We start from the raw sequence: 14,262 nt of genomic DNA, 5'->3' as shown, positions 1-14,262 counted from the left end.
TTTCTCCAGAAGTCAAAATTCAGTCGAATACCGCTATTTCCACGTAGCAGACCTGTAAATATTCATAATAGACAATCTTAAAATTAATATCAGGAAAATATTTATCGCGCCTATGATTTAACATAACCTTACTCAACACTTATACTCTGATCGAAACAACGGGTCGGCTGAGTTTTTGACGTAGCTTTCACGTCCCTTCACGGGATGAGATCGCTTTTCAGTTCCGTCGCATTTCAAGTACGAAGCAAACAAACCGCCGTTCGCCGAAGATGGAGCACTCCATTGCCTCCCCTAGGGCCTCGGTGCTTGAACGCCGGGATCAAGACTCAGCAACTCCTGAAGGTCCTGATGCTGCTGACGCTATATCGGCCACGTCTAGACGGATCTAGGCCACGTGTAGACGGATGACGCGACTAGGGTCAAAAAGAAATCGGCCAAAAAACGTCGAACAACGCAAGCTTACGAGTGGAAGTGTGAGTAAATAAGACAAAAAAAAAAAAGGAAGCGAATTCAATTATCGTTTCGCGTGGCAACGTTGGCAGCGGCCTAGGGCTAGATGATCGCCTTGCATCCCGACAGTCGATAACTTGAGGCTCTGTATGCCTGCCTGAGAGAATCTGCTTGTGGTGGACGCGGGGATAATATATTTAACGAAAGCAGCAGGCATATAGATCATACTGTTCAAGGAACCTTGGCAGGCAGCGTGTCAAAATGCTCTTTGGACAAACAGTGCCCATTTGTCCATGTTTTTTTTACATGCAGTTGTGCATAAAGCGGCAATGCTGTAATAGACAGATATTGTGCGGCTCTTGTGAAGGGCTGTGCGCAATTTGCCAAGGATTATATCGAAAAAAAAAAAAGCTGCATTTTATTATACCTTTTTTCATCACCGACATATGTAAATTTATTAGATCTATTGTTAACCAAGCATATGAAAGTATTCACATATTGAATAATATCTCTAGCGTCCGTTAGGTAAACATCAGACGATGTCATCAACTAACTTGGCAGTGCTCACAGTTACCGAAGTTGTTTTAAATCTTTAAACAAATCTTATGACGGGTCACAATGTAATTCAGATCACTTAGATTTGCATACACGGTAACATAGATATATATGGAAGGAGATAATCTAATACTTGGCAGTGGTTTACGTATATATACATAGACACTGCAAACTTTCAACTTTGCTGTTTCATACTAGAGTAGTATGGTCCGCTCTATTTTGGTTATGGCAATGATATGGCTGGGAAGATGGTGGATACGAGAACGTTGATGAAGGTGATGATGGAGCGTCAAGGTGAACGGAGGCCGCCGGCGACAGCGTCCGTCGAGCGAAGTTCGAAACAATATGTTCAAACTTCGGGTATACTTCGAGGCTAAAGAAGAGGACCTGGGCAACTGATGTGAGCGTACAACAAACGCGCAAGCACTTACGAAGGTTTGCTTGAGCTTAATTTGATCTGAACGTTGTGGAGACGCATAAATGGGAAATTTCGAAGAGAAGCTGTTCGGCCATTTTCCTCCCTATAATATAAGGTTCCCAGAACGTTTCCTCAACTGACTTTGCTTCCCATCTCTAACTCAGCCTGTGATGTTCGAAAACTTCGTGCGAATGTAGTAAAAGTTTCTACACACTTTTGGGCAGAAAAAGCCTTACCAGGTAATGCTATAGTAGGCTCAACCAGCATACCTCTCAACGGCCTTTCAGCGTTAATCACAATTATGTAACAAAGGTTTCTGCTACCAATAAGAACAATGCAAACAAGCACATTCAGTGCCTGGGTGTCAGAGTCAGGCAGAGGAGTGAGTATTAGCGTCGCTCTACCCAGCAACTACTTTTAAAAATTATTAAATTCTTAGACGTCGACTGGAGCAGATTTATTTATAAGAAGTACGCCTAATAACTGCAAACGCCTAGAAAATTAAGCGGTTTTTCGTATGGAAAAGAGCTGCGCTCCTGTTACGGATCGAGAAGCTTATTTCCTGCGTTTCTATATATTTACTAATAATTAGAAAGCAAAAATTAGCCTTCCTCTTTAAATAAGTTACTTTAAGGGGTCACCTGCTTTTGATGAAATTTTTACAGTAGCTTTTGAGACTGAATGCGGAACTAAAATCACCTATTCGAAAACCTTCTGTTAAGATACTGTAGATGCGTTTGCGGCACACTTCTCGAACATCTTTAGCTTTAAATATGTCAGGGAAAGAAGCTGCGAACTTTCTATCCAGTTAATAGTCCTCTCGTCCAATACAGTTCATTAAACCGATCCTTCTAATGAAAAAAGCAGGAAAGATGTACTTTCAGGACAGGCCAACGGACACCCCGTTTAAGGGAACAAAGTTTGCCAGTCTTGAACAGATGCACCTTCATGAGTTATATTAAAGTTTACGATTCGTCCTTTATTTGTCAGAATGAATTCGAGATTTCGAACATGATCCGTCTGTATCAGGGTTCAGGCGATCGATCTAGTATCAATATTTATCAAAGGATAGATCTTAAAAGTTTTATGGCGGAACCTTTCGATCAATGTCAAGCACCAAATTTTAGCTTACATAAAGAAGCCTCCTAATCTCAGAAACTTCCAGTAAAGAGTTAAGCAGTGCCCATCCACTGGATTGGATAGATTTTTCGTTGAGCCAGTCGTAGTGATACTATCGTAGGATTATTTCTGGACGGTTCCAAATCATATAACTCGCTACAATGTAGTGTTCTGTTAGTTGTACTTTTTCTTTTCCAAGTAGAATTCTTGCAGATGGTTTTTATGTTCCCTATGTAAGAAGACTGTCCAATGCGAACAACGAACGTCCTATCCGACACGTCCTATCCGACAAGACGTCGGATAGGACGTTCGTTGCTCAAAGCCCTGAAGGGCATTTTTGTTTTACTTCTCATATTAACATTATTCTATTTTCTGTTAGCTAAGACCATTTTTCCATTCATTGAAAATCTTGTTTGAAAATAGCTCGTCTTTTTTAGTCGTAACTAATCTAGAACACGCAACATCGGACGCAGCCGCTATTAATTATATTTATAAAAAGCTTACAGGACTTAAGAAACATCTTGCCCGATGCCGAACGTATTTAAAACCAAACATGTTGGCCTTCAGTCAGCTCAGTCAAATGTCTACGTCAACAGTACCGAAATTGTCCTAGAAAACTATACGTCCCCCCCCCCCCCCAGCTCACCTAAAGCATAGTTATTTTAGGCCTGCTGTGGCAGGATAATGTCAAACGGTGAGGATAGGCCTAACCATGTGTCTAATTAGATCTAAGGCAAAAATATCAACTTGATGCTTGTCCTGTGATCGCGCGGCTGTTATCCTTTCATTTGTCCTTATACGTAGCTATGGTGCTGCCATTGCGTATGAGTGTTACCGTATTGCACTGGGGGAGAAAGTATAAGAAAACTATTCAGAGGCTCCGAATTATTTGAGATGATGCAATCTAGTTGGAAGAGTGTTGGTCGTTACACAGACTAACACTTTTAGAAACGCAAAATTTAGCTATCTGGAAAGCAATACTGTACAATAAACTTCTCACTCCTTAAGTCTCCACTTAAGTCCGAAGATTACTATCTGAGAATTCCATCTTAACCTGTTACCTAAAGATACTTAGGTAGAAAATATGGCCTATTTCCGTTGTATATTTCTTTATATCGGATCTCGCGTACGCTTCAAGTGAACAAAAAGTTCAGATGCTCTGATGATGTGTTATACTTTAGATTAGGCACGAAACGCGTCTCGCCAAATAGCGTAGCCAAAATAGTACGGAAGCCAATAATGAAACATAAATGGGCTCCTCTGTCTATGTAAATAGTATTAATATGACACTTAACAGATAAATGCGTTTACGGCTATACAATTCTGGAATGGAGAGCCCGTTTCTAGCAGCCGATAACGAAGTCGGCTGTGCGTCTTCTAATATTACCATTGGCTTTCATATTAATGTCCAGTGTACTCTAGAGCTGGACACTACGACGCGCTCCAGGCCGAGGGTCGTCAAAGGACTAAAAAGTCCATAATATTTACCTAAGAATTGTTAAAATAAACGCAAAAACTTTCGTTTTGTCTATGGTAGCTCGTAACGCATCGCCCTTTGGTGCATTAATGACAAAAGTCATAAACAAGGCTCTGTACAATCTCTAGAAATATAGATAACGTCGTCAATAAAAATGGCATTCATAACATATAATTCACGTTTTCTGAAATTGAAGTTCCTCGCTGTGCTGGAATTTCTTAAAAATTAACATTAGGCACTAGTTAAAAAGCTATACCTTACAAGAACACTAAAATTATTAGAGAACTTTTGCATCGAAACAATTCTAGAAGAACGATAAATTTCGTTTTCGCAGCCTTTCAAATGAGCAATAATTTCCATCATTTTACAGTTTTTGTTGTGACATTTCTAGCTTCTTATATGCAGGCTTTATTTAGAAGAGCGGGAGCCGAAACTTTAAAGGGAGATCGCCTAAAGACACTTGGCAAGATCGCAACAAAATGTCACGCCCCATCTTCTTCAAGCTGATTCAAATTATGGCTACCCTAATATAAGTACACGTCGAGGTCTACTCGTTGTTTCGCGTTGCCCCGAGTTGCGCATAACACCATAATATATAATCGATTTGCGTTACCCATATTGTTCCCTATATGAATTTGGACATACATGTTTGTTGGACTCAGCGTCGGTGGTAAGCCCTTTTCCTAGCCAAAAGCTCCTCTCTCATTTTTCTCGGCCGTTGATTTCTGTCCACCGAACATGTAGCACAATATATGTTGAGATAAAGCGATCGATGCTTTCGAAGGAACACCTTTAACAGTAGCAGCAGTAATAATCCTAATGGCTTGAAAGGCGCCTGCTGCTACTACTGCCGCTGCGAAAGATAGCAAATGACGACGGCACCAGCATCGGGTGAGAAATATACAGTGATCACCCATGCTGCTGTTAGTACTTCTGCCGGCTCATCGGGTAGCTGCATCCTTTGATGGATTTGGCCTGAGGCAGCCTAGTATCTCAAGCCTTTCTTTGTTTATAGGCAATTCCTTCATACGGTCATCGGTAACGGCAGATGCGGTCGCAGCCGCGCCCGCAGCTTGAACGGTTTGATGGGAGAAATTCTCGAGAACATCGGAAAAAGAAATCTCTTCAACGAAAATACTGTTTACCCCTAACACTAACCCCATAGTAGAATATATCGCCGACTATGCCCCGTCATCTCTTTATACCCACTTTTCTCCTGTGCTGTCTGGCAGTGGTGGGTTGCAAAACTGCGCGCTTTCGCACAAAACCGCTGTGGCACCAGGTAGCCTGATTGCAGGGAACAATAGTCGATGAGTAGAATAAACTGCCCTAGAATGTGGTCAGTAAAGTAGGACGCGGTGGTAGCCATTTGCACGATTGATTTGTAAACATCTTTATGTCAGCACGCAGTGATGACATATCACCTGCTTTCGAATCACGCGGATTGGAAAGTACCGAATTTCGTCGACTACGTCCATAAAGTTATCGCATTTTGTAATCAATAAAAAATTGGACCGTAATCAAGAGAGTAGAGATGAGCGCAGGCACACTATTATAATAATTTTACGTTGGTCGCAGTAGTTGAGTAGCGGCGCTGAAAATAGGTAGAAAGCAGCGCTAAAAAAGAAACTGTTTTCGTCTAAGGGCAAAAAACCATTTTTCAAATCCAAGCTTCGATCTCACTTAGCAGCATCTGGACATGAACGCTAACCCGAAAATTTCCCAGCAATCAAAGCGATTCCTGTATCACACGACTAGCGTTAGCGCTCAGCCAAACGCAACGTTGAACGTTGAATTATTAGCTATACAATGGCGTCACTGTGCCTCAAGATGTCCTTAAACACCCTCTACTCTTAAGATCCATTTTTCCACACGATTACTTTAGACGGTGGTCACCTTTAGTAAGGCACGTTAAGGTTTTCCTTACCTTTTTTTTTTTTTGTTTATGGAGATAACGGAAACGTTTTTCAATAAACAAGTATAACCTTAAACATGTCAATAATACGCTGTTGAGGCTCACGCGCTCGGAGCTGTTAAATGTGGTAGAAGTATTACGTCAATATGTGTTTCTGATTAAATTTAAGAAAGTCACAATGTCTTGCAGTAGCATTATATTCAATCAGTTCAACCCGATGATTTTGAACAAATTTTCTACCGAATATATGATATGAAAGGCGATTCATGCTTCATCTCTTTAACTGTACTTCAATAACCGTACTTCATAGAGTTTCTTTTAGAAATGTCTTTTATAGAACTTTTGAAAAATTGTAACTTTGCCATCGGAACTGAAATTAATTTTCGGCAGTGTACATCACTTTAAAGTCCGTTTGAAATGACTGCAAAATACTCGAACAATGGCAATAACTGGGGCATTTTTGGGCTCTTTTTTCACTATGAGCCATTCGTGTACCTTTCTCCAGTCGGATTAGGTAGCTAAGCCCAGTACAACTACATGGAACAACAAAGAAATTCATATGCGACACCGGATTGCCGTTCGATGGTCGCACCAAACAGGTAGGATATTTCGCGTTGATTTAGTTCATTGTTTATACTCGTAGGCAGTTTTACGGCCGAAGTCTCAGTTCGTAGACTAAACAGACCTAGGAGAAAACGGTCAAAGGCCTATACGAACGCAACAGATCCGCTGAGTAGATTAGCTATAATAAATAATAGACAAAAAGATTTGGTGAGACCGTGAGGTGCGGAAGGAGCAGCACGCGCTGGCAGAACCGACGATGATATGGGCATCTTTATTGGCCTAAATATAATTGAACTTGGCAACTTTATTTATCTATACGACTGCTACATTCTAGAATAGATTTAGGAATATTCAGGCAAAAGCAGCCCGTCATTTAGTAGTAATTATAGTAGTTAGACATGCACTGGCAAGCATCTGTGTAATAATTTTATTTATAACAATTTTGTGTACGTACAGCGTTTTTTTGTGGACTGTTTTGCAATTATATAGTGCAGCATAAAAATATGCTGAAGTATCGAATCGACTCGATAAGTTTGAAACTTTTCTGCTGAAAAACTCGTCAATAAGTAAGTTATTACGGTTTTCCAACCATTCCTTGGAGGAAGTATAGTAATATATATGTCACTACGACGTTGTTTATAACAGACTCAATATCATAATGATCTATGCACATTTGATTACTCGGCGTATTATATTCTTTGTAATTTCTATGTTCCACCAGCAATGGAAAGAGCTCGGCTTAGTTTAATCTAACTATTTTCGGAAAAATTGCTTATCGTCCTTTGGTCTATTTTTTTTTTAGTAATAGCATCGAGGACTTGCCTCCTAACGAGTCTAATTGGAGTGGGTTTAGCTTGACCTATTTAGGGTTTTCCAACACACCTACGGAACGGTATAACAAGCATACAAAAAGCTCAATAATAACATTTTTTGTTTTCGTTGATTATCTATTTTTGTTTAGATCTTTTCTCCTGGTTAGTTGTTTGCCAAAGTTGAGATTGGGGGCCGATCCAACTTAAGGACTTTAGCCGAAGAACTTGCCGACGGAAACTGGGGCTGAAAATGTCTCATAGAAATCAAGCATTTACAGTAGGTTGTCGTTCTTAACCCATGTTACTAGATGTCGTCAACTTGCAGAAAAAAATATACATATTGGTACAATGGAGGCAATAAGAGGACCTGAGTACCATAACAATAATAATTACAATATACCACATACGCTTCATGCACTGTACATATACGTATATAGTATCTAACTACACGCCATATTCATAGGTAAGTCAACAGATAATAGATATTTTAGATTGATTTTATAATATATTCGAGTATCTTCATGGAGTATCATGCTTCTCGTGGAGAAGCATTGAACTGCACTTGGTCCCAGCTAATTTGAGATTTGTTGATTGTTAAATCCTGTAATCGTGGCCATCGACCATACCTGAATTCGCCGCTTACTAATGGGAAGGGAGATCCCCTGGGTACACCAGCTGCGGGACGGTATTTTTTCCTGTCCAAATTCATATGCATCCCGTTTCTAAGAATATATTTAGGATACTCGTAAATAATTTAATTTTAGTTATAGAATAGTTTCAACATTCAACTTAAACATTAAAATACGTTATACGTTCTCGTATTTCGACTTTGACTGTTCGTAAGTTTTTAATAACTGCGTACCTTGTACGCTAACTTTAGTCAGGTGAATATTATTATTTTTTGTTGTTTTAACATAATTACGCCCCACCGTACCGTACGTAGTACGTTCAGTGTGACGAAGAATAGCGATAAGATCTTCAGCAGCTGAAGACGCTTTTGACTCGTTTTAGACTTCACAATCAGATATTCTTTCTTTGCAATTACAATCTGTAGATACTCCGCGCATCATACCTATGGCACAATCGTGCAACAACGACCCGAAAAAAAGGTGACAGTACGAAATGGGGGACGGCTGCCGTTCAATGGACGTCATTGAATCGACTGTCTTTGCTAGTCAATAAAGCCACTGAGCAAGATGGTCAGCTAAATCTAATTCGATTACATGGCAAATTTTGAATCGGGATGACTTGACTCTAAACTGACAGCGGTAGGAAGGCAAATATCTAGGAAATGGGAGTGAACCCTTCCTACACGAAGCGACTCCTATAACAACCGACGAGAAACAAAGTCGAATATTGCGACGGCCGTCAAATGGCCCGAAGCAATAATAGTACTAGATTATGACGATTAAGGGAGCGGCAAGAAGCAAGAGTAAATGAAAACGGCAGAAAAAATTAAAAACTAAACGAGAAAAATTAAAAATAGGCCATGAGCAGCAGCCACGGGTCAACAAGATGGCGAAAAAAACGAACTAAGGGACAGAATAAGACAGTTGGCTTAGTTGTTAGACTGTTGCCGCTGCTGTTGTTGGGAAAAACAAGTTTGGAAGTGGTCTGGAGCGGCAGAGTCGAACTGAGCCGTCGAACAACATCTAAGTTTGAGTATGGCGATCCTCAGTGGGCGCAGGCAATAAAGCCCAGTGTACTACGAGGTCCACAAGTTAAGAGGACTCCCACTGCTGCCAGTGTGATATCACGCCTTCACTGCACTAGCAGCAGCAGCAGAACCTCTTAATAAGGCAAGACAAAGGCTATCATCTTCGCTGCCTGTGATAGTTCCTGTGAATGAAAAGGGTCATGCACCAGCGCAAGCGTCGCTGTAAAGTGAGGAAAGAGGAATGAAATTCGCTAATATCGAGTGAAGCAGGAACGACCGAACCCTTGGTGCCTTTTTGGCCAGTTGTCTCTCTTCCAATGGCTCACTACGCCTGCCTGCCCCGGTCTTGTTCTCGGTTGGTCAGGTAGCCTGAGGAGAATCATGCTGTCGTAAAAACCTTTACAGAACTTCTATGCGAGTAGCTTCATGAATCAGTGGCATGGTAAAATTTATTGCTGCCGCCTTTAGTTTGGGCAGCCCCGTAACTGCCTGCACTTCTACATTTTTTCCGTATTCGGGAAAAATATGCATTTAGGACAGCATTATTGCGATAATCGGATCACCAGTATGAAGAGCGATCTGAAAAGCAGGAAGTGCCATTATTTTTCTCTGATCAAATCGCGCGGTAAGCTGGACTAAACAACTGAAGTCGGTCGGAAACGATGATTTAGTTCCAGCTGGGGATCAGACCCGAAAACTTACGATTGTAGATTGGGCGTCAGATCTATTCAGCCACTGCGGCAAAATATTTCTCAAATATAACTATCTATTGCTTGTATGATATCCGAATTCTTACTGCCCACCTATATCGGAGCTTATAATATTTTCCGTCTTTTAATACCAATAGACGTTCTTCGTACCAATAAACGGAAAATTTAGTAGCTGGTTTCGTCCCTACCTTCACATATTTCACCGGTATGTGTTGCTGCAGACTATATTTTGCCCTAGAGCTACCATAATATATATTACATTCAGGAGTTTGACTTTTTGTTTGTTTTAAAAGCACCTACTTTTTTCTATATCTACTACAACAAAGTACAACATATTTTACAGAGATTTATTTTGCTTTTTCCTCTCGTAATTTTCCAGATCTTGTAAGGATTAGCTGATTCGGTTCGTTAGATGTTAGAGACGCGTGCTTTCATCCGTCTCCTAGGCAATTTGCAAACACCGGCGTTGATGCCAGCGTTTGAGAGAAGGCTCAAACTTTATCATTCACCTCGTGAATTTTAACGTTCTGTGAAGTTCACAGAGCCGGACGGACCATGGATAAGCAGTTTTTTTGTGTAACCCAAAGCAAACGAACCAAGGTTTAGTCACATCGGTGAAGTTAAGAGATCCGTGTCGTGCTCATCGTTTGCCATCAACGGTTGCTCATTAAGCAGAAGAGGGTAGCAAAATCAGCTCGGAATATAACTGTTCGACTAGAAAGAATTTCGCATATCCATAATGTCTCCTATAGTTAGAAGTTGTGATACTTATAACTATTTAGGAGATGCGTTCAAGAAAACCCGACCCCTAATACCAGAGGCTCGGTAGGAGACGGAGAAGAAGAAGATGTAAGAGCTTAAGGTGTATGAGCAGTGCTCGCGGGTATTTTCTTATAAATATCTTATTCATACATACAAAATTATGTAATATGTAGTATCGAATGGGATCCTAAAAACATCTACGCGCTGCAAAGTCGTTCTTTATTAAAAAAAACACATGACGAAACAAATTTTCGACGACTTTTTATACGTGTCTTTATATTCCAGTACTGATTCACCCCACATAATAGGCACTAAATATAAGTAGGATCCTCTATAATTATCTTTTTCTACTGATCCATTTTGAGCAATTACGCGTTTCGTGTGAAACGTGTGGTATAATATCCACATTTATTTCTGTGAGACGACGTTATAAACTGTGAATATAATCGCACCGCGTCACAATTCTGCAGCGTTAGAACGACTTTGAGCAGCATTTTTAGGGAAACCCCTTTCTATTATTTTATAGTACCGATATCGTCAATCATAAATATGTACTACAGTGTCCCGTGCGAGCACAGTTGCGCCACTCTACCATTGCTCAAAAGGGGGGGGGGGGCGTCGTTCATTCTCGAGAGCTCCTTTATACCGGGAATCCGGAATAACAATCGATTGGGAAAATGCTTATGAAACTCCAACTAACCCCTTTCGATACTCCTCGACAATTGGGGGCCAATTACTCTGCTAACGACAAAATGCTCAAAGGAAGTTAAATTCCAGCTCGTCTAGAACAACTTGAGGTCGAAGCGTCTTCGCTCGAAAGCAGAAGCAGTCGATGTACGTGATAAAAACGAAATAGAGGCTATTTTTCGTTACAACGTTTCCAGACTGTTAAGTTACTGCTCCACACTTACTGGCTGTTTCCACGTTCGCAGCCGCTGGTCACACGATGTTTTCCTATTTTTTGACTGAATTTCTTATTGACCAAGCAACACCAAACTGAAGGCGAGAACGAATACCACCGTATACGTACGTAAAGTCTTAGAGACGTCTGCTTTCATCCGTCTCCTGGGCACGAATGGTGTTAACACAGCTTTTAAGATCGTTAGGATTACCTCTTGAAAGGATTGGGACCGATTACCGATGCAAGTTCGTGTACCAAGGCGCTGCTAGATCCGTAGTACTTCACTATAGTTTGTATAAGCTTTGTATGTGTGTTTCGGATTTGGCTAAATCTGAGCAACGGAACCCGAAGGTTGACCCTGACAATTGTGGTTACCGCAGGACTCATTCACGCGGACTTAGGCAAGCTCCAGTTTTGAAGAACAAGGAGCACTGCCTCATAATACACAGCTTTAATAATAGCTTTATTATTTATGATCAGCGAATTTTTCGAAGTACGCTCTGAGGCACACTTGATATGAAACTCGATTGACAGACGTCAATGGGAACGCACTATGTTAAAAGTGTACTTTAAATATAATGAAATTAGTTAACAGAATACTTAAAAAACCGAAATCTATTTATTTTTGCAGACCCTCTTTATCGATCTCGGCGCTCACGCACTAGGATGCAGGGGAACCGATGACGTATTATGATGACGCACTTGATAAAATTTGAACTAGACCTTTATATTTTCAGTCAATTCGCATATCTATATTTCGGTCTAGTTTTAGCTTATACAAAGGCTTGTCGCTGGAATTAGTCCTCATTGTCCTGAAACACCTGAAGAAATTGAGGCACCCGCAGTCTACACTTACACTTATAAAACAAAAGTTTTTCTCTATTATATGCGACTTTTTTGCATTAGTCACGAACGGTGATTTTGGTTCCAAGGTAATCGAGCGTTAATTTTCGATATGCGGCACTACAGAAAACGAACCATAATATGTACAATATCGTTACACAGCTATCCGACTTCCGTCGTCAATCATAGGTGGATTAGGCAACGTTAGAAAGGTAAAGTGGTAAGGACCAGCAGGAGCGCTACGTCAAACCTAATGCTGAAACATGTTTGTCCACAATAGAATCAACGTTACACACAAAAAAAAAACCCAAAAAATGTTTTTCCTAAAGCGAAAATTTGTTTTGACGACTTGTTCACATAATAATAATAATACGGAGTTACCAACTACCACTAACTGACGTTCTTATCAATGGAGTGTAATAGGGTGCGATCAAAAATACCTTAATTAATACATTTATACAAAATAAGGGTTTATAGAGTAGATCCTTTACGTTTAATAGCATTTAACAGATGTATGTGGCCTATTACAGCCCTAAAACTGTTTACTGAAATAACGTTCGTGCGACGTCAAGAATTGCAAACAAATATCCTTCTACCCCAATTACGTTTATCAGTGCTTCAGGCTTTTATACTAAACTGAAATATCTTCTGGTTGAGATTACTTAGGCCTTAGACGAATTGTCTATTTGTGCAGAGGTTTAGATGACTGATCTTAGAAATTTTTCTGTCTAGCCAATCTCATGTAGATCTCCCACAGGCTCCAGCACAGCCCTTAGCTTTGCCGCTGTCCGCTATCTATCCTTCTTATTCGTGAACATTTGTTCTATTTAAAGGGGCAGATAGGTATTACAGCCCTGGAACGGCCGCCACGTCGGCAGAAAATATAGGCCGCGCTCAGTTAATAAATTAGGTGAGAGGCAAACGCTACAGCTGGGGTTAGTGGGCATGAATGGCATTGGGAAAGACGCTGTCGCTGATGAGCTGAAGTCGACGTACGGCCGCTCCCAAGAGTTACGAAGACAACGACCGGCAACGAGCTCTCGCCTTTCTCCCCCAACTTGTGTAACGCCCGTGGTGACAGCCCATCTTCCCTTCGCCTCCATTTTCCTTTTTCATCCCTTTATAAACACTTCATGTTCGGTAATTATCTGGCCTTTTATTTTTACATGCTTTTGCAATGATATATAGCTGATTCGTAACTTTGATATAGTAGAGGAAGCGCAATGCCTCCACGTGCATTGCCCGTTTCGTCGAACTGCTGTCTATCCACAGGTAACCGATGCGAAAGATGTGAAGGTTGGCTAGTCACTGATAACACTGATAACGTGACAAACGAAACGATATTTTCAGGGGTCAGCTTGTGATATTTTAACAATGCAGGATAGATCAGACAGATTTCGAAGCTTGCCTTCACGTTCTGTCGTGCGTCAGTCGTGCGTATATGATGATGTTACGCCTATTGACGCAAGTATATAGTGGTGGTATTCGTAATATCAGAGCCGTTTCGTCTGCTTTAAATATGCGGAATTCAATTAATAGATTTGATTCCAGCAGAAAGTTAGAGGAAGTCACAAGTCTTTCCATGAGATTGTGGCTTTCCGTGATATATTATGCAAATGAATAAGTTTACCGGCAGTTTCCTGTCAGCGACACGGGACAACGTCATACCATAACGGTGACGTTTTGCATCGTTAGAATGACATATGCGACCCACGATTTCCTAGGCGCTTCGAATGCTGCTGAATGGTTCGTTCATTCGAGCGCTGCCAGATTCACACGCATGATGCCTGCAAAGAACAGCCTCAAGGGCGATACGTTCATTGTTTTATGGACCGTGATGTCTGCAGAAACGCAAGATATACTAGGCGTCTTAATAGCGACAAGACAATGCAACGACGACATCGCCTCGTAACTTATCCGCAAGAAATTAGAATAAATTACAAAAAAACGCAGAAAATATCGAGAGAGATGACAGAGAACGTTTTGTTCTTTATGCTGCGCAAGCAAGTTCGAATTAAATGAATTATCTAGTTTATGCCTAATTTGAAAACAAATTGGCAGTTTTCTATTATTCATTCG

At 40.7% G+C, this 14,262-nt stretch overlaps 1 long non-coding RNA gene across 1 annotated transcript; it reads left to right on the top strand.

The window, feature by feature from the left end:
* Positions 1–6,826: 6,826 nt before the first annotated feature.
* Positions 6,827–10,597, top strand: LOC147752094 (uncharacterized). The gene is made up of 2 exons (XR_015315044.1): positions 6,827–9,882; positions 10,057–10,597. It is a non-coding gene; the product is annotated as an uncharacterized LOC147752094 (long non-coding RNA).
* Positions 10,598–14,262: the final 3,665 nt, after the last annotated feature.

This window comes from Varroa jacobsoni, unplaced genomic scaffold (genome assembly GCF_002532875.2).
Source record: "Varroa jacobsoni isolate VJ856 unplaced genomic scaffold, vjacob_1.0 contig00062, whole genome shotgun sequence".
NCBI classification, from domain to species: Eukaryota; Metazoa; Arthropoda; class Arachnida; order Mesostigmata; family Varroidae; genus Varroa; species Varroa jacobsoni.
This window is presented reverse-complemented; position numbering and strand designations above follow the sequence as displayed.